The sequence below is a fragment of the Ascaphus truei genome, chromosome 4 (assembly GCF_040206685.1).
Source record: "Ascaphus truei isolate aAscTru1 chromosome 4, aAscTru1.hap1, whole genome shotgun sequence".
In the NCBI taxonomy this organism is placed as follows: Eukaryota; Metazoa; Chordata; class Amphibia; order Anura; family Ascaphidae; genus Ascaphus; species Ascaphus truei.
In genome coordinates, this window is record NC_134486.1 from 175,590,157 (window position 1) to 175,615,492 (window position 25,336).

A 25,336-nucleotide genomic window follows, 5' to 3' on the forward strand; every position below is an offset into this window, starting at 1 on the left:
TCCTGACGCCGACGTGACACTAAAATATAAGAATAGATGGGAAAGAGATCTGGGGGACACACTAGAGGACGAGGACTGGGACTATATTGTCTTGGCGGCAGCTAAGAGCTCAATCTGCACGACATTGAAGGAGAACGCGTATAAGATCCTGATGAGGTGGTATTTGACCCCATTACGATTATCAAAGTTTGTCTGGGGCTACCCTCCATTGTGCCCTAAACAATGTGGGGAGCAGGCAGACTTGCTGCACATGCTGTGGAGTTGCACCAAGATACTCCCAATCTGGGAAGATATCAGAAATTGGCTCCAGAGAATTCTCGATTGCGCGATCCCTTTGGACGGACCCCTGGTTGTTTCTGCTGGCCAAACGCACCCCGGGGTTAAACAGGTCGGAGCACAAATTAATTTGAAAATAGAAATTGACAGGGATGATTGGGAGGATATATGGGAGTTTGCTGCAAAAACTTCCATATGCAGAGCAACTAAAGAAAATATATATAAAATTTTATAACCCTCACTATCGTCACAGTTACATATTTTATTACTCTGAATATGCATGTATGTTCCTAGGACAGCATATTGGGATAATATCCCTCACTCACTACGGTCAAGCTTATAGGTTTTGGATATGGGGAAGGCGTGGGGAGGGGAGGGAAAACTCCTAGCATAGCCATAACATGGAGATATTTCTGACAATCCTTAAAACCAGCGTAATAAACGTGAGAACAACTCTTAACAAGCTCAGTACATGAAAAGCATTATAACCTCTCTTTTTGTCAGTCGGTCAAGCTTATAGGCTTTGGACCTGGGAAAAGGGGGTGGAGATGAGGGGGGGGGGTGGGGAGATAGGGGGGAGGGGGAGACCTGGGTTGACAGGTAACACAACAGCACATTGCATTAATGTTTTTAGGTATCATGCTGAACATAAACGGAATACTTCCTACGCTTGCTGGTCGGGGAAGAGGGGGGGGAGGGATGGGGCTCTTAGCATAGGAACCTTCCTGACTAACCTCACAACCATAGCATAAAACATGGGGGTAACATTTAGTGAAGTTAATATCCGAGGATCCTTATGACATTTCTATTTGATCTATGTGGCCCGCCGTGTGCCTTCCTCAGAGGGTTTGACAACGTATTTTATTACTGCAGGCAGCATCATTAGTATGGGGCCGTGCGGCCATATCTTCTGCGGCGGAAGGGCAGGCTTATGGGATTTGGAGCGTGAGGGGGTGGAGGGGAAAAGGGGGGGGGGAGAGAAAAGGGAGTACATTATATTATAACACATACAACTTTTCTCAACTTCAACATTCATCAACTGAGGAACAGGTTTTTTTTTTTACATAACTCAACTGTGACATAGGGACGGCTTAGCACTAGATCCATGTGGCCAGCTAATCTAGACTGCCAGTTACTGTAATAGTGTCACTGCCGCTGCTTCCATTATCGAAGTCATTTGGGCTTCCTGTCTTGTGCAGGGCTCATTAGGCAGCTTCCCAGTTAACTAGTATTTCCTAGTCCGGGGGGTGGGGAGGGTAGCAACAGTCGTGCGAACCGAGCCTGGGGTCCATAGTCCTGTACCCGGGCCTTAGACAGATTAAATTCGTTATTTCTTTTTTTAATAGATTGGATAACGATAAATTTTTCTATTGCCGGACACGTCCACATAATGTGGACCATATCGCTTCTCTGCCCACAACCCCTCCAGCACAGATCAGACACCACAGGGTAGATTTGCTTCAGCGGCCATGGCGTGAGGTACCAATGAATACAATTTTATATATATTTTCTTTAGTTGCTGTGCATATGGAAGTTTTTGCAGCAAACTCCCATATATCCTCCCAATCATCCCTGTCAATTTCTATTTTCAAATCCGCTGCCCATTTGAGCATGCAGTCATGATCATGTGAATTGACCAAGGCCTCCAAACTGGCTTTTATTCTAGTTATCAAACCTTTTTGATAACTACCTCTCCTACATAGTGCTTCAAAACTTGTGAAGGGAGTAAATTCTAATTTTGGGGGACATTTTTGGAAAAAATTTCTGATCTGTAGATATTTAAACATACTAAGGTCTGGTGCCTCATACCTAGTTAGGAACTCTTGGAAACTAGAAAGTTTTCCTTTATGCACTAGGTCGGCAACTACTCTAATATGTTTAGCTTTAATTTGGTCGAATTGATTATAATCACAGCCTGGGGGGAAATTGGGATTATTAAAAAGCGGAGTGAGTTGCAAAACGGGAGACACAAGATTAAATTTGCCCTTAGACGGAGACCCCGCCCCCAGAGTGAGACGGATGGCAGCTTAAGCCTTGAGCTCCATCCCTCATCCCCGACAATACACTCATAAAGCAAGCAAAACGAACCTTTATCACCCCTAACTACTTTCACAATACCTTTAAAACATTAGAGATGGCACCGATGCAGGCAAAAAAGAAGGAGACCTCCGTAAATATCTGGCGCCGGATTCAAATGCAGGATCAGAGTCAGAACGCGATGAAGACACAGCGGAAGGACCGGAGCAATTACCTGTCCGCCGCTGTGATTTTGAGAGGTTGTATAGAGACATGAAAGCCCTTATACACCTGGAAATGCAGGACTTAAAAAAGGAGGTGCAGGGGCTCGTGAGTGCACCGGAGCCCTGGAAGAGAAATTCAGCACCAATACAAAACTGATTAAAAAAGCTGACAAACGATCCACATACTTACAAGCACAAATTTCGGAATTGGCTGACAGACAGGAAGATGCGGAGAACAGGGACCGCAGGAATAACATTAGGGTACGGGGGATCCCTGAAAACGTCACCAATGTGGAGGATTTCATCTCAAGATGGATGGCGGAGTTACTCCCTGACTGCCCACCCAATGAAAGAATAATGGATCGCTGCCATCGTGCCCTAAGAAGCAAACCAGCAGCAACAGAGCAGCCGAGAGATGTAATAGCCCGGCTGCACCATTATCGCACCAGAGATGCTATCCTACAGAAGGCCAGAGTGGCAGAAGCCTGCAGATTCGAGGAGATCACAATGCAACTCTTCCAAGATCTCTCACCGCTTACCCTGGCCAGGAGAAGGAAACTCCAGCCCATCACCCGCACACTGAGGGACAGAGCCATCAGATATAGGTGGACCTTTCCGTTTGGCCTGCTGGTCATCCGCAACGGAAGGGCCATCTCCATGAAGGAGATAGAAGAGGGAGCTGAGTTCCTACAAAAACTAGGGATCAAGGAGAACTCACCCACGAGCCCTAGAGGAGAAAAGCCCAGAGAAACGGATTGGCAAGTGGTGGGGGCTGTGGGCGAAAGCTGGGAAGCTCTCACATGAGCTCGCTTAAAGTCTCGTATCTTGAAGTTACCTCATGGTTAGAGGCTAGTTAGTAAAGTTATATGTTGCTCCTGAACTGTCTCCCCCCTTGATTAACCCCGAGTGTGACGAACAAGGATCTGGCTGCTTACGTGGCTATAGCCAGACTCAACACTACACGTTATGGGACCCTGCAACCCTCCAAGGCATTCCTGCAAGAAACACCAACTAAAAAGTGGAAAATCGTACCTGCATACATCATGGCGGCGGGCGGTGGAACGCAAGCTGCCCATCATGGCGGAAGAGCTCGATGGAGTCCACGAGGCGGCTTCACGGAAGTGCTGCAAGTTTCGGCGGGAGAGCTAGGGGAGTGGCGACCTTCCTCGCGGGCTTCAGGTGAGAAAATGGCGTTCCCCGGAACAGCGTCACCGGAAGTGTGCTGGGCGCCATCTTGTAGGAGGCTAAAGAGAGATTACCGCTGACGTCATCTCGGAGCGCCGAACACCATCTAGTCTCGCGAGAAGAGACTCTGACTCATAAACCGGGTAAGGAAGAGGATAAAGTACCAGGAATGCAGCAGAGGGACAACTCTACCTGATGGCGGAGGAAGAAGAGAAGGCGTGGACAACATCCTACAGCGATCCGGAAGGAGGGCCCACGAACCACCACACCACCACGTTGCAAGCAAGCAAGGCCCATCATGCAAGCAGCGGAGTAGCCGAGATAATAAACACTGTCCCCAGGCAAATGTAGCTGTGTGCCCATTCCCCTAGGGGCTAATCCACCCACCCAAAGACACGATACCAAATTGGGGGTGTTGGGAGGGTCATAAAGCCACACTAGCTTATTAAAGTGGCAGTCCCCCTTGAAAAAATAAAAAAAGGGGGGAGAAAAAAAAAATAATAAAAAAAAAAGGGGAAATAAAAACAAATATATAAAGAAAAGACTCGGGACCGAGAAGGGGGGGGGGGGGAGGGGGAGAAAAAGTTGCAGTATCTCAGTTAAACTGCCAAAAGAAGGGTTCTGTTTTTCTGTTTGTTCATTTATCTATATTATCTATAATGAAGATGAATCACCTAATGTTGTCGGGGGGAGGGTGGAGTGCCCTCCAGTCTCAACGAGGGCATGAGCCTCCACATGGGCGCGGGGGGTAACTCCGTCCGGCGGCCCATGAAAGTCCTCACTGAACCAGCAACGAGGAGCGGTAGAGGGGGATGGAGGTCCATCCCGGACTACGCTCGTGCTGTACGTTTAGGAGAGGCAGAGAAGGCACTTGGGGAGGACTGGTCTCGCCCTATTGCCGGATGTGCTAATTTTGTGTTTTTATGTTTCGTTACATGTGTTTATCTGTTCCCCCAGTGTACTTTCCCTTGTTCTTCCCGGCTGCAGTCCGAATCCTCGGAAAGAAATAGAAGATTCTCGACGCTGACACCATGGGCTCGGACGGTTGATTACAAACGAGTAAAGGTTTGGAAATACACTCATGAGTAAAGAGATCACTATTATTTCACACAATGTGAAAGGCTTTAACAGTCCAGGGAAGCGCAGGCTAGCTATGGCAGACTATAAGAAAACAGACCCTGACATAATTCTATTTCAAGAAACACACTTTTCGAAATCCAGTTCCCCGAAATATATTGACTATAGGTTTAGGAATTGGTTCTCAGCTTCATCCAACAAAAAAAAAAGAGGAGTAGCCATTCTACTACATAACCGTTTGCCCTATGCGATTAAGACCATTAAAAAAGACAACAACGGCCGATTTCTGATTATAAGCGGCGAAATAAGAGGTCAGCCGATCACATTGGCAAACGTTTATGCTCCAAGTGAAGGCACAGAGGCTTTCCTGGAAAGGTTCTTCTCCATCCTCCAGAGGATGGCACAGGGATGCGTAATACTAGGGGGTGACTTTAATCAGACACTAGATCCAGTAATGGATAGATGCACCCCGAGCGGTAAAGCTAACTCAAAGGTTAGACAAACCTGGAATAGAGGGCTGAGAACTAATAATCTTTTAGATATATGGCGGGAACAGCACCGCCAGGACAAAGGATTTACATTTTACTCCCACCCGCATGACAGATATAGTAGGATAGACTACCTCTTTGTATCCAGTAGAATGGTTTCACAGATCTCCCACTCGGGCATCCACGATATTTCGTGGTCAGATCATGCGCCGATAGAGTTGCGGTGCTCCGATTTTATTCTGGACAGACCAGGAGCGAACTGGAAACTTAACGAAGTTTTACTAAAAATCCCCGAAATTGCACAAAATGTGGGGGATAGAATCAGGGAATATTTTCAGGAGAATATGGGAAGTGTGACTTCGCAGGCTACCCTATGGGAAGCCCATAAGGCGACTCTGAGAGGAGAGCTCATAAAGATTGCAAGCAGGTGAAAGAGGGAGAAGGACAAAAAAATCAATCAGTTACAGAAGGAATTGGCAGTCCTCTCAGCTCGACATAAAAATAACAAAGATGGAATGACCCTTAAGGAGTTGCTAGACACCAAAACCAAACTTAATATCTTCCTGACCTCCCGTGCTGAAAAGGAGCTGACATGGTCTATACTGTAGTTTATGACATACGAGAAAGAAACCACAGACGGGTTCATAACCCTGATGACTCATTATGGGAAGTATTTTTGTACTATGAATTATTTATTCCAGGAGAGGTTTATACAACAAATTGGGAACTGCTTAATTTTGGACACTTAACACACACAGGTTCTTATTTCGCAAGGGTACAGGTTGCTCAACCATTTCAGTACATGTCTGTGAAATGTGATCGTGAATTTTTCATCAGCACTAGAAGATGTGTTGATAGAGGTTATTTAATTTGTGATGACATTATACAGCACATGCCTTGCAATGATCAAATGCAAGGTAGCAACTGCCCGATAACTGCAACACCCATTCAAACTCCTTTTACATTAATTCACAGCTTAGATAATGGGAGTTACATAGTATTATCTACAGAAGAGGATTGCGATATTCCTCCTTTTCAGGCATCACTTGTCACGGTTAATGGGAGTATACAGTGTTATGGTACTACACTTATTCCACCTCTGTTACATCAGACACTCACATCTGGAGTACATTTCCAGGTACCAGCTATCACACTGATCCTTCCTCACATGACAGCCTATTTGGCACATTTAAAGAAAATGAAGGTTACTATAGGGTTCACACATGATATAGTACATACCCTTTGACAGAGAGTTCACAGTGAATTACTACGTGTTGATTTACACCCGGGTGATTTTCCCCAGTGGTTGACTACACTAGGTGAATCATTGAAAACTTTTTGGCCAATGACAGGTAATTTTTTGACAAAAATAGGCACTAGCCTACAAACTACTGGTAAAAGTATTTTTAGTGGACTAGGAAATGCGTTTGGAATCCTAGGTTATTTGAAACCACTATTGTTTTTTATTTTAGGGATAATAATCCTTGTTATTTTGCTTCGTATTTTCTCTTTTCTTCCGAAGATGAAGAGGCGTTCAGCTTAATCACATTTTGCTTTCTAGCATATATTCTTATATTTTTACCTAGATACTAATATACTGTTTTAAGCACACAGGTCAAATCTAACCTGCTGCAGTATGCTTTGTTGCAAGGACACAGACGAAAAGAAAGATACTTCACAAATCTTGCGTCTACCACGGTCCTATCAAACTTCCATGAGGATGTACTTACTGTAGATGAACTGGTTTTACCACATCGGAAACCACGCAAAGTGCATGCAGTTCACAACACGATGAGAGACTTTATGTATCAGAACTCTCTTGCTTCCTCAGGACAGTTTTCAGTTTTAACACCTAATGGGACATTGCTACCGCTTAGCTTGCTAATGTTATGTAATTTTTGGCAAGTGAAATCTTTGCTATCTCTTGGTGATCAACCCAACTTCAAGTGTAGAGACATTCACCGTCAAATATTTCAAATGTCTTTTTATACAATTGAAGAAGGTCATATCAGCATTGTTAGCCACGGGTCATATAATTGTACCACTTTGTTTGCATGTTCAGGTAATAAACATCAACATTGTTTTGGGGCCCGTTGGGATACTACGCTTTTAAGTATGTATGAACGTCAACATCAACCCGCTTTACAATTGGGTGATTTTTACAAATTGATACCTTCCCATCGTGGAATAACTTGTGCACATATGCGCAGTTGTGGGTGTTTTGCGATCAATCACATACTCCTGTGAGTTCAAGCTCATCAACATCAGAGAGCGGTGACACTGTCTTCCAAAAGTACACATAATGAATATTTTCTGCTTTGATAGTTTTTCTGCATTTGCAAACATATGATAATTATGTGTAGGAGAGGGTGTTATGGATTACAGGTATTTTCTGGCATATAACGCATAATGAATACAGGTCACAGGTACATATATACATAGTATCATTATAAGGCCTAGTATAGCTTAGAGTATACTGTTAAAATCCTGGTTTTTCTTGTCTTAGAAATAATAGCTTGTTTTGCTCAGAAGTGGCAGGATATTGGGACAGGTTACATAGACATAAAAGGGGAACTAACACCGGTAAACAGGCCGTGGTTTAAAGGTAACTTACGACATATATCATACGTCACTAACTGTAAATTCTGATGGTAAACATCATACGTCACAAACCACAGAGCATGGACACATGACACGTGTCACACGTACGCAGCAAACAATGAACACTATAATAGGTTTGCACGACTCCATGTTAAACCAGAACCGAACTTAGGTGTGAAGTCACACAGATGAGACTTGAGCTGGGACTGGCTGACCTATCGTAATATCTTTTGGTTTGTGAGTATTGACCCAGGCCCAGATGGCTTTTCCAATCTCTATTATAAGAAATTTCGCAAAATATTAGCTCCTCATCTACTAAAACTGTGTAATTCTTTCCTGGATGGTGCCCCCATCCCGAGCTCGATGCTCCAGGCGTCTATCTCAGTAATCCACAAACAAGGAAAAGACCCAGCGGACTGTAAAAGCTATAGGCCCATCTCTTTAATAAACTCTGATACAAAAATCTTTTCCAAACTTTTAGCTAACCGCCTTAACCAGGTGTTGTCCAAGTTGGTCCATCCTGATCAAGTGGGGTTCATATGTGGTTGACAAGCAGCTGATAACACCAGACGGATTATAGATTTGATTGATCTGGCGCAAAAAAAACATATCCCGTCTATGGTGCTTAGTTTAGATGCAGAAAAAGCGTTCGACAGAATTGATTGGCCCTACTTGAGGGAGACGCTATGAGCGTTCGGCTTGGGTGGGAGAATGATAGAGGCAATTCTCGCTCTGTATCGGGGACCGACGGCGAAGGTCAGGCACCAGGGCTTCCCCTCGGATGAATTCCTGATTAAGAGCGGCACCAGACAAGGCTGTCCTCTGTCACCCCTTCTCTTTGCGCTATGCATCGAACCCCTAGCAGCGCACATCCACCTCAGCCCGAATATAGCAGGAATCCAAATTAGTGACCAGCCACATAAGGTGGCCCTATACGCTGATGACGTGATACTCACGTTATCACAGCCCCTCACCTCTCTGCCGAACGTCTTTCAATTGCTAGGGGAATTTAATGCGATATCTGGGTTCAAAATTAACCAGGCAAAATCAGAAGCCCTAAATATCAACTTACCTAAGGCCACCGAGAAACTGATCACGGTGAACTTTGAATTCAAATGGCAAACCTCCTCCATAAAATATTTAGGGATAAATATCACGAAGCAATCAGGCACCCTTTATAAGGCGAATTACCCCAGACTAATACGGACACTGAAGGAAGATCTACGGAAATGGGCAGGGTACAACATATCCTGGATTGGCAGGATTCAGTCTCTAAAAATGAATCTCCTTCCCAGAATTCTGTACCTATTTCAGACTCTTCCGGTCCCTATAATCAGGGAAGAGATCCTTCGGTTACAGTCCGCAATGGTGAAGTTTGTCTGGGGTAATAAAACCCCCCGCATCAAAACTAGCACACTAATTCGGCCCACAACAAGAGGAGGATTAGCGGTACCTTACCTGTTATCATACTTCAGAGCGGCCCAATTGACCCAAATTATCCAGTGGCACACCCACCCTAGTCGGAGGCGATGGGTGGAACTGGAGGCGGCCTGCTGTGCCCCGGTGGCATTGCAGGACCTGATCTGGCTCCCAAATAAGGTTCGCAAGGACTTCAAACACTCGCTCCCCGCGATTGCCAGCTCTTTGGCAGTATGGGACAAAAGCAAATATAAGCACGTATTAATGAGACAACACTCCTTGATGACCCCAATTTTGGGAAACCCTGATTTCGCTCCGGGCCTGCAGAAGAAAGATTTAACTATATGGACACAGAAGGGCTACACTCGCCTTTTACACCTGGAGGGTAGAATATCTATCAAACCGTTTGAGCAAATTAAGTCTGAAAAATCAGTTCCAAATTCAGAATTTTTTAGATACCTCCAGCTAAGAGCTTTCTATGATAAATTTCCCATTCGAGCTCAACGCACTAATTTTAAACAGCTCTGTTCTACTGGAACAGGAACCAAGGGACTTATCTCTACGATGTACAAAGCGGTAGTCTGTCCGACTCCTGACGCCGACGTGACACTAAAATATAAGAATAGATGGGAAAGAGATCTGGGGGACACACTAGAGGACGAGGACTGGGACTATATTGTCTTGGCGGCAGCTAAGAGCTCAATCTGCACGACATTGAAGGAGAACGCGTATAAGATCCTGATGAGGTGGTATTTGACCCCATTACGATTATCAAAGTTTGTCTGGGGCTACCCTCCATTGTGCCCTAAACAATGTGGGGAGCAGGCAGACTTGCTGCACATGCTGTGGGGTTGCACCAAGATACTCCCAATCTGGGAAGATATCAGAAATTGGCTCCAGAGAATTCTCGATTGCGCGATCCCTTTGGACGGACCCCTGGTTGTTTCTGCTGGCCAAACGCACCCCGGGGTTAAACAGGTCGGAGCACAAATTAATTTGAAAATAGAAATTGACAGGGATGATTGGGAGGATATATGGGAGTTTGCTGCAAAAACTTCCATATGCAGAGCAACTAAAGAAAATATATATAACATTTTATAACCCTCACTATCGTCACAGTTACATATTTTATTACTCTGAATATGCATGTATGTTCCTAGGACAGCATATTGGGATAATATCCCTCACTCACTACGGTCAAGCTTATAGGTTTTGGATATGGGGAAGGCGTGGGGAGGGGAGGGAAAACTCCTAGCATAGCCATAACATGGAGATATTTCTGACAATCCTTAAAACCAGCGTAATAAACGTGAGAACAACTCTTAACAAGCTCAGTACATGAAAAGCATTATAACCTCTCTTTTTGTCAGTCGGTCAAGCTTATAGGTTTTGGACCTGGGAAAAGGGGGTGGAGATGAGGGGGGGGTGGGGAGATAGGGGGGAGGGGGAGACCTGGGTTGACAGGTAACACAACAGCACATTGCATTAATGTTTTTAGGTATCATGCTGAACATAAACGGAATACTTCCTACGCTTGCTGGTCGGGGAAGAGGGGGGGGAGGGATGGGGCTCTTAGCATAGGAACCTTCCTGACTAACCTCACAACCATAGCATAAAACATGGGGGTAACATTTAGTGAAGTTAATATCCGAGGATCCTTATGACATTTCTATTTGATCTATGTGGCCCGCCGTGTGCCTTCCTCAGAGGGTTTGACAACGTATTTTATTACTGCAGGCAGCATCATTAGTATGGGGCCGTGCGGCCATATCTTCTGCGGCGGAAGGGCAGGCTTATGGGATTTGGAGCGTGAGGGGGTGGAGGGGAAAAGGGGGGGGGAGAGAAAAGGGAGTACATTATATTATAACACATACAACTTTTCTCAACTTCAACATTCATCAACTGAGGAACAGGTTTTTTTTTTTACATAACTCAACTGTGACATAGGGACGGCTTAGCACTAGATCCATGTGGCCAGCTAATCTAGACTGCCAGTTACTGTAATAGTGTCACTGCCGCTGCTTCCATTATCGAAGTCATTTGGGCTTCCTGTCTTGTGCAGGGCTCATTAGGCAGCTTCCCAGTTAACTAGTATTTCCTAGTCCGGGGGGTGGGGAGGGTAGCAACAGTCGTGCGAACCGAGCCTGGGGTCCATAGTCCTGTACCCGGGCCTTAGACAGATTAAATTCGTTATTTCTTTTTTTAATAGATTGGATAACGATAAATTTTTCTATTGCCGGACACGTCCACATAATGTGGACCATATCGCTTCTCTGCCCACAACCCCTCCAGCACAGATCAGACACCACAGGGTAGATTTGCTTCAGCGGCCATGGCGTGAGGTACCAATGAATACAATTTTATATATATTTTCTTTAGTTGCTGTGCATATGGAAGTTTTTGCAGCAAACTCCCATATATCCTCCCAATCATCCCTGTCAATTTCTATTTTCAAATCCGCTGCCCATTTGAGCATGCAGTCATGATCATGTGAATTGACCAAGGCCTCCAAACTGGCTTTTATTCTAGTTATCAAACCTTTTTGATAACTACCTCTCCTACATAGTGCTTCAAAACTTGTGAAGGGAGTAAATTCTAATTTTGGGGGACATTTTTGGAAAAAATTTCTGATCTGTAGATATTTAAACATACTAAGGTCTGGTGCCTCATACCTAGTTAGGAACTCTTGGAAACTAGAAAGTTTTCCTTTATGCACTAGGTCGGCAACTACTCTAATATGTTTAGCTTTAATTTGGTCGAATTGTTTATAATCACAGCCTGGGGGGAAATTTGGATTATTAAAAAGCGGAGTAAGTTGCAAAACGGGAGACACAAGATTAAATTTGCCCTTAGACGGAGACCCCGCCCCCAGAGTGAGACGGATGGCAGCTTAAGCCTTGAGCTCCATCCCTCATCCCCGACAATACACTCATAAAGCAAGCAAAACGAACCTTTATCACCCCTAACTACTTTCACAATACCTTTAAAACATTAGAGATGGCACCGATGCAGGCAAAAAAGAAGGAGACCTCCGTAAATATCTGGCGCCGGATTCAAATGCAGGATCAGAGTCAGAACGCGATGAAGACACAGCGGAAGGACCGGAGCAATTACCTGTCCGCCGCTGTGATTTTGAGAGGTTGTATAGAGACATGAAAGCCCTTATACACCTGGAAATGCAGGACTTAAAAAAGGAGGTGCAGGGGCTCGTGAGTGCACCGGAGCCCTGGAAGAGAAATTCAGCACCAATACAAAACTGATTAAAAAAGCTGACAAACGATCCACATACTTACAAGCACAAATTTCGGAATTGGCTGACAGACAGGAAGATGCGGAGAACAGGGACCGCAGGAATAACATTAGGGTACGGGGGATCCCTGAAAACGTCACCAATGTGGAGGATTTCATCTCAAGATGGATGGCGGAGTTACTCCCTGACTGCCCACCCAATGAAAGAATAATGGATCGCTGCCATCGTGCCCTAAGAAGCAAACCAGCAGCAACAGAGCAGCCGAGAGATGTAATAGCCCGGCTGCACCATTATCGCACCAGAGATGCTATCCTACAGAAGGCCAGAGTGGCAGAAGCCTGCAGATTCGAGGAGATCACAATGCAACTCTTCCAAGATCTCTCACCGCTTACCCTGGCCAGGAGAAGGAAACTCCAGCCCATCACCCGCACACTGAGGGACAGAGCCATCAGATATAGGTGGACCTTTCCGTTTGGCCTGCTGGTCATCCGCAACGGAAGGGCCATCTCCATGAAGGAGATAGAAGAGGGAGCTGAGTTCCTACAAAAACTAGGGATCAAGGAGAACTCACCCACGAGCCCTAGAGGAGAAAAGCCCAGAGAAACGGATTGGCAAGTGGTGGGGGCTGTGGGCGAAAGCTGGGAAGCTCTCACATGAGCTCGCTTAAAGTCTCGTATCTTGAAGTTACCTCATGGTTAGAGGCTAGTTAGTAAAGTTATATGTTGCTCCTGAACTGTCTCCCCCCTTGATTAACCCCGAGTGTGACGAACAAGGATCTGGCTGCTTACGTGGCTATAGCCAGACTCAACACTACACGTTATGGGACCCTGCAACCCTCCAAGGCATTCCTGCAAGAAACACCAACTAAAAAGTGGAAAATCGTACCTGCATACATCATGGCGGCGGGCGGTGGAACGCAAGCTGCCCATCATGGCGGAAGAGCTCGATGGAGTCCACGAGGCGGCTTCACGGAAGTGCTGCAAGTTTCGGCGGGAGAGCTAGGGGAGTGGCGACTTTCCTCGCGGGCTTCAGGTGAGAAAATGGCGTTCCCCGGAACAGCGTCACCGGAAGTGTGCTGGGCGCCATCTTGTAGGAGGCTAAAGAGAGATTACCGCTGACGTCATCTCGGAGCGCCGAACACCATCTAGTCTCGCGAGAAGAGACTCTGACTCATAAACCGGGTAAGGAAGAGGATAAAGTACCAGGAATGCAGCAGAGGGACAACTCTACCTGATGGCGGAGGAAGAAGAGAAGGCGTGGACAACATCCTACAGCGATCCGGAAGGAGGGCCCACGAACCACCACACCACCACGTTGCAAGCAAGCAAGGCCCATCATGCAAGCAGCGGAGTAGCCGAGATAATAAACACTGTCCCCAGGCAAATGTAGCTGTGTGCCCATTCCCCTAGGGGCTAATCCACCCACCCAAAGACACGATACCAAATTGGGGGTGTTGGGAGGGTCATAAAGCCACACTAGCTTATTAAAGTGGCAGTCCCCCTTGAAAAAATAAAAAAAGGGGGGAGAAAAAAAAAATAATAAAAAAAAAAGGGGAAATAAAAACAAATATATAAAGAAAAGACTCGGGACCGAGAAGGGGGGGGGGGGAGGGGGAGAAAAAGTTGCAGTATCTCAGTTAAACTGCCAAAAGAAGGGTTCTGTTTTTCTGTTTGTTCATTTATCTATATTATCTATAATGAAGATGAATCACCTAATGTTGTCGGGGGGAGGGTGGAGTGCCCTCCAGTCTCAACGAGGGCATGAGCCTCCACATGGGCGCGGGGGGTAACTCCGTCCGGCGGCCCATGAAAGTCCTCACTGAACCAGCAACGAGGAGCGGTAGAGGGGGATGGAGGTCCATCCCGGACTACGCTCGTGCTGTACGTTTAGGAGAGGCAGAGAAGGCACTTGGGGAGGACTGGTCTCGCCCTATTGCCGGATGTGCTAATTTTGTGTTTTTATGTTTCGTTACATGTGTTTATCTGTTCCCCCAGTGTACTTTCCCTTGTTCTTCCCGGCTGCAGTCCGAATCCTCGGAAAGAAATAGAAGATTCTCGACGCTGACACCATGGGCTCGGACGGTTGATTACAAACGAGTAAAGGTTTGGAAATACACTCATGAGTAAAGAGATCACTATTATTTCACACAATGTGAAAGGCTTTAACAGTCCAGGGAAGCGCAGGCTAGCTATGGCAGACTATAAGAAAACAGACCCTGACATAATTCTATTACAAGAAACACACTTTTCGAAATCCAGTTCCCCGAAATATATTGACTATAGGTTTAGGAATTGGTTCTCAGCTTCATCCAACAAAAAAAAAAGAGGAGTAGCCATTCTACTACATAACCGTTTGCCCTATGCGATTAAGACCATTAAAAAAGACAACAACGGCCGATTTCTGATTATAAGCGGCGAAATAAGAGGTCAGCTGATCACATTGGCAAACGTTTATGCTCCAAGTGAAGGCACAGAGGCTTTCCTGGAAAGGTTCTTCTCCATCCTCCAGAGGATGGCACAGGGATGCGTAATACTAGGGGGTGACTTTAATCAGACACTAGATCCAGTAATGGATAAATGCACCCCGAGCGGTAAAGCTAACTCAAAGGTTAGACAAACCTGGAATAGAGGGCTGAGAACTAATAATCTTTTAGATATATGGCGGGAACAGCACCGCCAGGACAAAGGATTTACATTTTACTCCCACCCGCATGACAGATATAGTAGGATAGACTACCTCTTTGTATCCAGTAGAATGGTTTCACAGATCTCCCACTCGGGCATCCACGATATTTCGTGGTCAGATCATGCGCCGATAGAGTTGCGGTGCTCCGATTTTATTCTGGACAGACCAGGAGCGAACTGGAAACTTAACGAAGTTTTACTAAAAATCCCCGAAATTGCACAAAATGTGGGGGATAGAATCAGGGAATATTTTCAGGAGAATATGGGAAGTGTGACTTCGCAGGCTACCCTATGGGAAGCCCATAAGGCGACTCTGAGAGGAGAGCTCATAAGGATTGCAAGCAGGTGAAAGAGGGAGAAGGACAAAAAAATCAATCAGTTACAGAAGGAATTGGCAGTCCTCTCAGCTCGACATAAAAATAACAAAGATGGAATGACCCTTAAGGAGTTGCTAGACACCAAAACCAAACTTAATATCTTCCTGACCTCCCGTGCTGAAAAGGAGCTGACATGGTCTATACTGTAGTTTATGACATACGAGAAAGAAACCACAGACGGGTTCATAACCCTGATGACTCATTATGGGAAGTATTTTTGTACTATGAATTATTTATTCCAGGAGAGGTTTATACAACAAATTGGGAACTGCTTAATTTTGGACACTTAACACACACAGGTTCTTATTTCGCAAGGGTACAGGTTGCTCAACCATTTCAGTACATGTCTGTGAAATGTGATCGTGAATTTTTCATCAGCACTAGAAGATGTGTTGATAGAGGTTATTTAATTTGTGATGACATTATACAGCACATGCCTTGCAATGATCAAATGCAAGGTAGCAACTGCCCGATAACTGCAACACCCATTCAAACTCCTTTTACATTAATTCACAGCTTAGATAATGGGAGTTACATAGTATTATCTACAGAAGAGGATTGCGATATTCCTCCTTTTCAGGCATCACTTGTCACGGTTAATGGGAGTATACAGTGTTATGGTACTACACTTATTCCACCTCTGTTACATCAGACACTCACATCTGGAGTACATTTCCAGGTACCAGCTATCACACTGATCCTTCCTCACATGACAGCCTATTTGGCACATTTAAAGAAAATGAAGGTTACTATAGGGTTCACACATGATATAGTACATACCCTTTGACAGAGAGTTCACAGTGAATTACTACGTGTTGATTTACACCCGGGTGATTTTCCCCAGTGGTTGACTACACTAGGTGAATCATTGAAAACTTTTTGGCCAATGACAGGTAATTTTTTGACAAAAATAGGCACTAGCCTACAAACTACTGGTAAAAGTATTTTTAGTGGACTAGGAAATGCGTTTGGAATCCTAGGTTATTTGAAACCACTATTGTTTTTTATTTTAGGGATAATAATCCTTGTTATTTTGCTTCGTATTTTCTCTTTTCTTCCGAAGATGAAGAGGCGTTCAGCTTAATCACATTTTGCTTTCTAGCATATATTCTTATATTTTTACCTAGATACTAATATACTGTTTTAAGCACACAGGTCAAATCTAACCTGCTGCAGTATGCTTTGTTGCAAGGACACAGACGAAAAGAAAGATACTTCACAAATCTTGCGTCTACCACGGTCCTATCAAACTTCCATGAGGATGTACTTACTGTAGATGAACTGGTTTTACCACATCGGAAACCACGCAAAGTGCATGCAGTTCACAACACGATGAGAGACTTTATGTATCAGAACTCTCTTGCTTCCTCAGGACAGTTTTCAGTTTTAACACCTAATGGGACATTGCTACCGCTTAGCTTGCTAATGTTATGTAATTTTTGGCAAGTGAAATCTTTGCTATCTCTTGGTGATCAACCCAACTTCAAGTGTAGAGACATTCACCGTCAAATATTTCAAATGTCTTTTTATACAATTGAAGAAGGTCATATCAGCATTGTTAGCCACGGGTCATATAATTGTACCACTTTGTTTGCATGTTCAGGTAATAAACATCAACATTGTTTTGGGGCCCGTTGGGATACTACGCTTTTAAGTATGTATGAACGTCAACATCAACCCGCTTTACAATTGGGTGATTTTTACAAATTGATACCTTCCCATCGTGGAATAACTTGTGCACATATGCGCAGTTGTGGGTGTTTTGCGATCAATCACATACTCCTGTGAGTTCAAGCTCATCAACATCAGAGAGCGGTGACACTGTCTTCCAAAAGTACACATAATGAATATTTTCTGCTTTGATAGTTTTTCTGCATTTGCAAACATATGATAATTATGTGTAGGAGAGGGTGTTATGGATTACAGGTATTTTCTGGCATATAACGCATAATGAATACAGGTCACAGGTACATATATACATAGTATCATTATAAGGCCTAGTATAGCTTAGAGTATACTGTTAAAATCCTGGTTTTTCTTATCTTAGAAATAATAGCTTGTTTTGCTCAGAAGTGGCAGGATATTGGGACAGGTTACATAGACATAAAAGGGGAACTAACACCGGTAAACAGGCCGTGGTTTAAAGGTAACTTATGACATATATCATACGTCACTAACTGTAAATTCTGATGGTAAACATCATACGTCACAAACCACAGAGCATGGACACATGACACGTGTCACACGTACGCAGCAAACAATGAACACTATAATAGGTTTGCACGACTCCATGTTAAACCAGAACCGAACTTAGGTGTGAAGTCACACAGATGAGACTTGAGCTGGGACTGGCTGACCTATCGTAATATCTTTTGGTTTGTGAGTATTGACCCAGGCCCAGATGGCTTTTCCAATCTCTATTATAAGAAATTTCGCAAAATATTAGCTCCTCATCTACTAAAACTGTGTAATTCTTTCCTGGATGGTGCCCCCATCCCGAGCTCGATGCTCCAGGCGTCTATCTCAGTAATCCACAAACAAGGAAAAGACCCAGCGGACTGTAAAAGCTATAGGCCCATCTCTTTAATAAACTCTGATACAAAAATCTTTTCCAAACTTTTAGCTAACCGCCTTAACCAGGTGTTGTCCAAGTTGGTCCATCCTGATCAAGTGGGGTTCATATGTGGTTGACAAGCAGCTGATAACACCAGACGGATTATAGATTTGATTGATCTGGCGCAAAAAAAACATATCCCGTCTATGGTGCTTAGTTTAGATGCAGAAAAAGCGTTCGACAGAATTGATTGGCCCTACTTGAGGGAGACGCTATGAGCGTTCGGCTTGGGTGGGAGAATGATAGAGGCAATTCTCGCTCTGTATCGGGGACCGACGGCGAAGGTCAGGCACCAGGGCTTCCCCTCGGATGAATTCCTGATTAAGAGCGGCACCAGACAAGGCTGTCCTCTGTCACCCCTTCTCTTTGCGCTATGCATCGAACCCCTAGCGGCGCACATCCACCTCAGCCCGAATATAGCAGGAATCCAAATTAGTGACCAGCCACATAAGGTGGCCCTATACGCTGATGACGTGATACTCACGTTATCACAGCCCCTCACCTCTCTGCCGAACGTCTTTCAATTGCTAGGGGAATTTAATGCGATATCTGGGTTCAAAATTAACCAGGCAAAATCAGAAGCCCTAAATATCAACTTACCTAAGGCCACCGAGAAACTGATCACGGTGAACTTTGAATTCAAATGGCAAACCTCCTCCATAAAATATTTAGGGATAAATATCACGAAGCAATCAGGCACCCTTTATAAGGCGAATTACCCCAGACTAATACGGACACTGAAGGAAGATCTACGGAAATGGGCAGGGTACAACATATCCTGGATTGGCAGGATTCAGTCTCTAAAAATGAATCTCCTTCCCAGAATTCTGTACCTATTTCAGACTCTTCCGGTCCCTATAATCAGGGAAGAGATCCTTCGGTTACAGTCCGCAATGGTGAAGTTTGTCTGGGGTAATAAAACCCCCCGCATCAAAACTAGCACACTAATTCGGCCCACAACAAGAGGAGGATTAGCGGTACCTTACCTGTTATCATACTTCAGAGCGGCCCAATTGACCCAAATTATCCAGTGGCACACCCACCCTAGTCGGAGGCGATGGGTGGAACTGGAGGCGGCCTGCTGTGCCCCGGTGGCATTGCAGGACCTGATCTGGCTCCCAAATAAGGTTCGCAAGGACTTCAAACACCCGCTCCCCGCGATTTCCAGCTCTTTGGCAGTATGGGACAAAAGCAAATATAAGCACGTATTAATGAGACAACACTCCTTGATGACCCCAATTTTGGGAAACCCTGATTTCGTTCCGGGCCTGCAGAAGAAAGATTTAACTATATGGACACAGAAGGGCTACACTCGCCTTTTACACCTGGAGGGTAGAATATCTATCAAACCGTTTGAGCAAATTAAGTCTGAAAAATCAGTTCCAAATTCAGAATTTTTTAGATACCTCCAGCTAAGAGCTTTCTATGATAAATTTCCCATTCGAGCTCAACGCACTAATTTTAAACAGCTCTGTTCTACTGGAACAGGAACCAAGGGACTTATCTCTACGATGTACAAAGCGGTAGTCTGTCCGACTCCTGACGCCGACGTGACACTAAAATATAAGAATAGATGGGAAAGAGATCTGGGGGACACACTAGAGGACGAGGACTGGGACTATATTGTCTTGGCGGCAGCTAAGAGCTCAATCTGCACGACATTGAAGGAGAACGCGTATAAGATCCTGATGAGGTGGTATTTGACCCCATTACGATTATCAAAGTTTGTCTGGGGCTACCCTCCATTGTGCCCTAAACAATGTGGGGAGCAGGCAGACTTGCTGCACATGCTGTGGGGTTGCACCAAGATACTCCCAATCTGGGAAGATATCAGAAATTGGCTCCAGAGAATTCTCGATTGCGCGATCCCTTTGGACGGACCCCTGGTTGTTTCTGCTGGCCAAACGCACCCCGGGGTTAAACAGGTCGGAGCACAAATTAATTTGAAAATAGAAATTGACAGGGATGATTGGGAGGATATATGGGAGTTTGCTGCAAAAACTTCCATATGCAGAGCAACTAAAGAAAATATATATAACATTTTATAACCCTCACTATCGTCACAGTTACATATTTTATTACTCTGAATATGCATGTATGTTCCTAGGACAGCATATTGGGATAATATCCCTCACTCACTACGGTCAAGCTTATAGGTTTTGGATATGGGGAAGGCGTGGGGAGGGGAGGGAAAACTCCTAGCATAGCCATAACATGGAGATATTTCTGACAATCCTTAAAACCAGCGTAATAAACGTGAGAACAACTCTTAACAAGCTCAGTACATGAAAAGCATTATAACCTCTCTTTTTGTCAGTCGGTCAAGCTTATAGGTTTTGGACCTGGGAAAAGGGGGTGGAGATGAGGGGGGGGTGGGGAGATAGGGGGGAGGGGGAGACCTGGGTTGACAGGTAACACAACAGCACATTGCATTAATGTTTTTAGGTATCATGCTGAACATAAACGGAATACTTCCTACGCTTGCTGGTCGGGGAAGAGGGGGGGAGGGATGGGGCTCTTAGCATAGGAACCTTCCTGACTAACCTCACAACCATAGCATAAAACATGGGGGTAACATTTAGTGAAGTTAATATCCGAGGATCCTTATGACATTTCTATTTGATCTATGTGGCCCGCCGTGTGCCTTCCTCAGAGGGTTTGACAACGTATTTTATTACTGCAGGCAGCATCATTAGTATGGGGCCGTGCGGCCATATCTTCTGCGGCGGAAGGGCAGGCTTATGGGATTTGGAGCGTGAGGGGGTGGAGGGGAAAAGGGGGGGGGGAGAGAAAAGGGAGTACATTATATTATAACACATACAACTTTTCTCAACTTCAACATTCATCAACTGAGGAACAGGTTTTTTTTTTTTACATAACTCAACTGTGGCATAGGGACGGCTTAGCACTAGATCCATGTGTCCAGCTAATCTAGACTGCCAGTTACTGTAATAGTGTCACTGCCGCTGCTTCCATTATCGAAGTCATTTGGGCTTCCTGTCTTGTGCAGGGCTCATTAGGCAGCTTCCCAGTTAACTAGTATTTCCTAGTCCGGGGGGGTGGGGAGGGTAGCAACAGTCGTGCGAACCGAGCCTGGGGTCCATAGTCCTGTACCCGGGCCTTAGACAGATTAAATTTTGCTACTTACAGTTAGTAGATCGCAGTGCTGTTGTCGGAGCATCGCGTTCCCCTCCTATCCCACCCACAAATCCCCCCGCCAACCCCCAAAGCCCAGCCGGACCTCAGCACTCTTCAACTGCCATCCGGTCAGCGGCAAAAGTTATAGTAGCTACAGCTGGGGGCTGCCTCCGATCGTCAGGGGTCGGATTCTGAAGCTATGCATCTGGCTGGGTCTGGTGTGGTTCTTGAGCCGTCATGTGCTCCCGTCTTCGCTGTGGACTACGGTGCTTCTCATCTGTTCTTAGACTGCCTTGGCGCCGCCGTTCTGCTCGCGGGACGGGTGCTGCGTGGTTCCGCGTCCTCCCGGTGCGGTGGGTCTTGTAGTTGCTCCGTTGTCCAGGAAAGCGGCGGGAGCAGACCCAGGGCTTTCACGAATGGGACCATGTCCTCAGGGCGGCGGATGGTTAGGAATTTGCCGTCATAGCTTACCGTAAGCTTGAACGGAAAGCCCCAGCGGTACTTCACCTCCTTCTCCCGGAGGAATGAGGTCAAGGGCTTCATTTCTCTCCTTCGGTCGACTGTTATCCGTGACAGGTCGTTGAAAATTTGGAGAGTTTCATTTTGGAAAGGTAGTGACTCTTTCCCTCTGCAGGCGGTGATGATCTTCTCCTTTACTGTATAGCTGTGTAATCTTATGATTACATCGCGTCTCCGGTTGGGATCTTCTGATCTGGGAGCTACCCCCGGTGGGCCCTATCCATGTCTAGGTCCATGTCCTCTAGCGGGCCGCAGAGCGATGTGAACAGTTCCGCAAGATAGGGACGAAGCTGGCCAGGTAAGACCGTCTCCGGTACATTTCTTATGCGCAGATTCTGGCGCCTGTCCCTATTTTCTTGGTCTTCCTGCCCGTCTTTGAGACGGGAGAGCTCCTCTCCTAGCCGGATGATTTCTTCCTCGGCTGCTGTTTGTCTTGCCAGGGACTCCTCCAGTCCACCTTCCAGAGTCGTTGTCCTCTCTGTTAGGCCAGACCTCTCCTGTTTAATCTCCGCTACTGCTGCTTTGATTTCTGCCTGCAGGGATGTTTGGAGCTTGACATGCATGGTGGAGAATTGGCTCTCCAGGTAGGATCGGGTGATCGGTTCCTCCATCTCCATTTCAAGAGTTGCATGGGCTTTCGTACCCATATTTAGAGCTGCTTGCGGCTCTTGTGAGCCTCGTGGTCCGCCACCCTCTTGGTTTGCTGGACTCTTCTGTGTCGGAGAGAAGAACCGTGACACCGCCGGTGCTGCGGGCTTCTTTGTGTGTTTGGACATGCTCCGATCTCTCCAAGTAATGGGGGTATGTTTTTGAGCCTTGAATTTCTGGTTTGGGAGCGTTATTTATTAAGTTTTAGCCGGTGGGTCCGCGGAGCTCCCCTCCTACACCCCCACTCCTGATGACATCATCGGAAACCCATCCCTTTAGCACATTTTTAATGGATCATCAACATTCAGTATTGTCATAGACAACTAAGGATCTGGCTGTGGTTTTTTTTTTTTAGGGAAGCTGTGTCTTTAACTGAAACGGGAGGCGGCCATCTTGGATCCAGATGGAACGCAGGCTGAAACACATGACATGAAGATAGCTCCTACTCAGAAAGCTCTTATTCAGACCACAGTTCTGATCAGACCCTCTCTTCACAGTGGGGGCGCAGACAGGCTCAGGAGGGATCAGGTAGGGCGCAAGAAGGCGGGCCGCCAATATCTTCAACTGGTTTAGCCAACAAAATAGTCAGTGGGTCCATAGAAATGGACACATCCGTTATTTCTTTTTTTAATAGATTGGATAACGATCCAATATTTCTATTGCCGGACACGTCCACCAAATGTGGACCATATCGCTTCTCTGCCCACAACCCCTCCAGCACAGATCAGACACCACAGGGTAGATTTGCTTCAGCCGCCATGGCGTGAGGTACTGTACCAATGAATAAAATTTTATATATATTTTCTTTAGTTGCTGTGCATATGGAAGTTTTTGCAGCAAACTCCCATATATCCTCCCAATCATCCCTGTCAATTTCTATTTTCAAATCCGCTGCCCATTTGAGCATGCAGTCATGGTCATGTGAATTGACCAAGGCCTCCAAACTGGCTTTTATTCTAGTTATCAAACCTTTTTGATAACTACCTCTCCTACATAGTGCTTCAAAACTTGTGAAGGGAGTAAATTCTAATTTTGGGGACATTTTTGGAAAAAAATTCTGATCTGTAGATATTTAAACATACTAAGATCTGGTGCCTCATACCTAGTTAGGAACTCTTGGAAACTAGAAAGTTTTCCTTTATGCACTAGGTCGGCAACTACTCTAATATGTTTAGCTTTAATTTGGTCAAATTGTTTATAATCACAGCCTGGGGGGAAATTGGGATTATTAAAAAGCGGAGTGAGTTGCGAAACGGGAGACACAAGATTAAATTTGCCCTTAGACTTGCTCCAAATCTCCCAGGTAAATCTCGTCGGATCTAGCTCAAACATTTTGGCGTACACCTCCTTATCCAGTGCCCATAGGGACACTGGCAGAGAAGACGTTCTAGCATATTGGGATTCTATGGCTAACCAACAATATTGTGTTGGATCAGCGTTCCACATCACCACCTGCCTTAGTTGGGCAGCTTGGTAGTATTTCGAGATATCTGGGACACCCAAACCTCCTCTTTTCTTTAAAGCCATCATCACCGATCTAGCTGTTCTAGGCCTTTTACCTTGCCAAATAAAATTAAATATTCTATTTGGGAAATTTTTCAGTTCGGATCCCGGTATCCGGACTGGGAGAGTCTGGAAATGATATAATAACCTAGGGAGTATATTCATCTTGACTGATACTATTCTCCCAATCCATGACACCTGATATCCTTCCCACTTTGCCAGATCCCTTTTAATCTTATCAAACAATGGTGGATAGTTGCCTTGATATAGGGAGTGGTAGTTCCTAGCCACATTTACTCCCAGATATTTAATATGTGAGGAACTCCATCTGTAGCTGAAATTCAGTTTTGGTAATTTTATCTCTGGATCTGAAAGATTCAGATTAAAAGACTTTGACTTGTCGCTGTTCATTTTATATCCAGAGATTTTTCCAAAGTCTGATAGCGCCTTTTGGAGGTTGGGTAAAGAAGTCTGAGGGCTTGCTAAAGTCAGAATAATATCGTCTGCGAATAATGAGATTTTATCATTTGTTTTCCCAATTACTATATACAATGTATATTACTATTTGCTCTTATTTTAGCAGCCAATGGCTCAATCGTTAGAGCGTAGAGAGGAGGAGATAATGGGTACCCTTGTCTCGTACCATTTAAAAAAAAAAATTTCCCCAAACATTTTTATTAGGCAAAATCATCTTTACAGACATTGGTTTTACATTATCAGTGTTGGCCTAATACAGTTGTATTTTCCTTGTTCATGTGGTTTTACATTATCAGTGTTGGCCCAATACAGTTGTATTTTCCTTGTTCATGTGGGGGGAGAGAGAAAGAAAGGAAAGATCCCCTAAGGCCACGTCATGGTCTCTGGGGTGTGGAAAAAGGAAGAGAGGAGGGGGAGGGGGGGAGAGAGGGAGTCATTCCATCCCCGTCCGGCCGGGTCCCGGCATCCATCATTCACGGCTCTACTGTGGTTCAGATCCGTCTGGGGTTGTATCCTGATTTGGTTCGGATTAATGGGTTAACCAGGGTTCCCAGATTTTATAGAAACCTTCAGTTGAGCAGTTCAAGAAGGCCGTGAGTTTTTCCAAACTCATAACATCGTTAACTCTTTTTTTCACTAGCTGTTTGGTGGGGGGCGCTATCTTCTTCCAAGAGTATACGACTGAACACCTTGCTGCTGTTAGAATAAAGGAGATTAATTTCCATACTGGGCGATCGATGTCCTCTATCGGCCTGCCCAGTAGGAAGGTCAGTGGATCTATAGGAATTGTGAGGCCTGTGACCTCTTTTATCAAATCTTGTACCGTAAGCCAGTATTTCT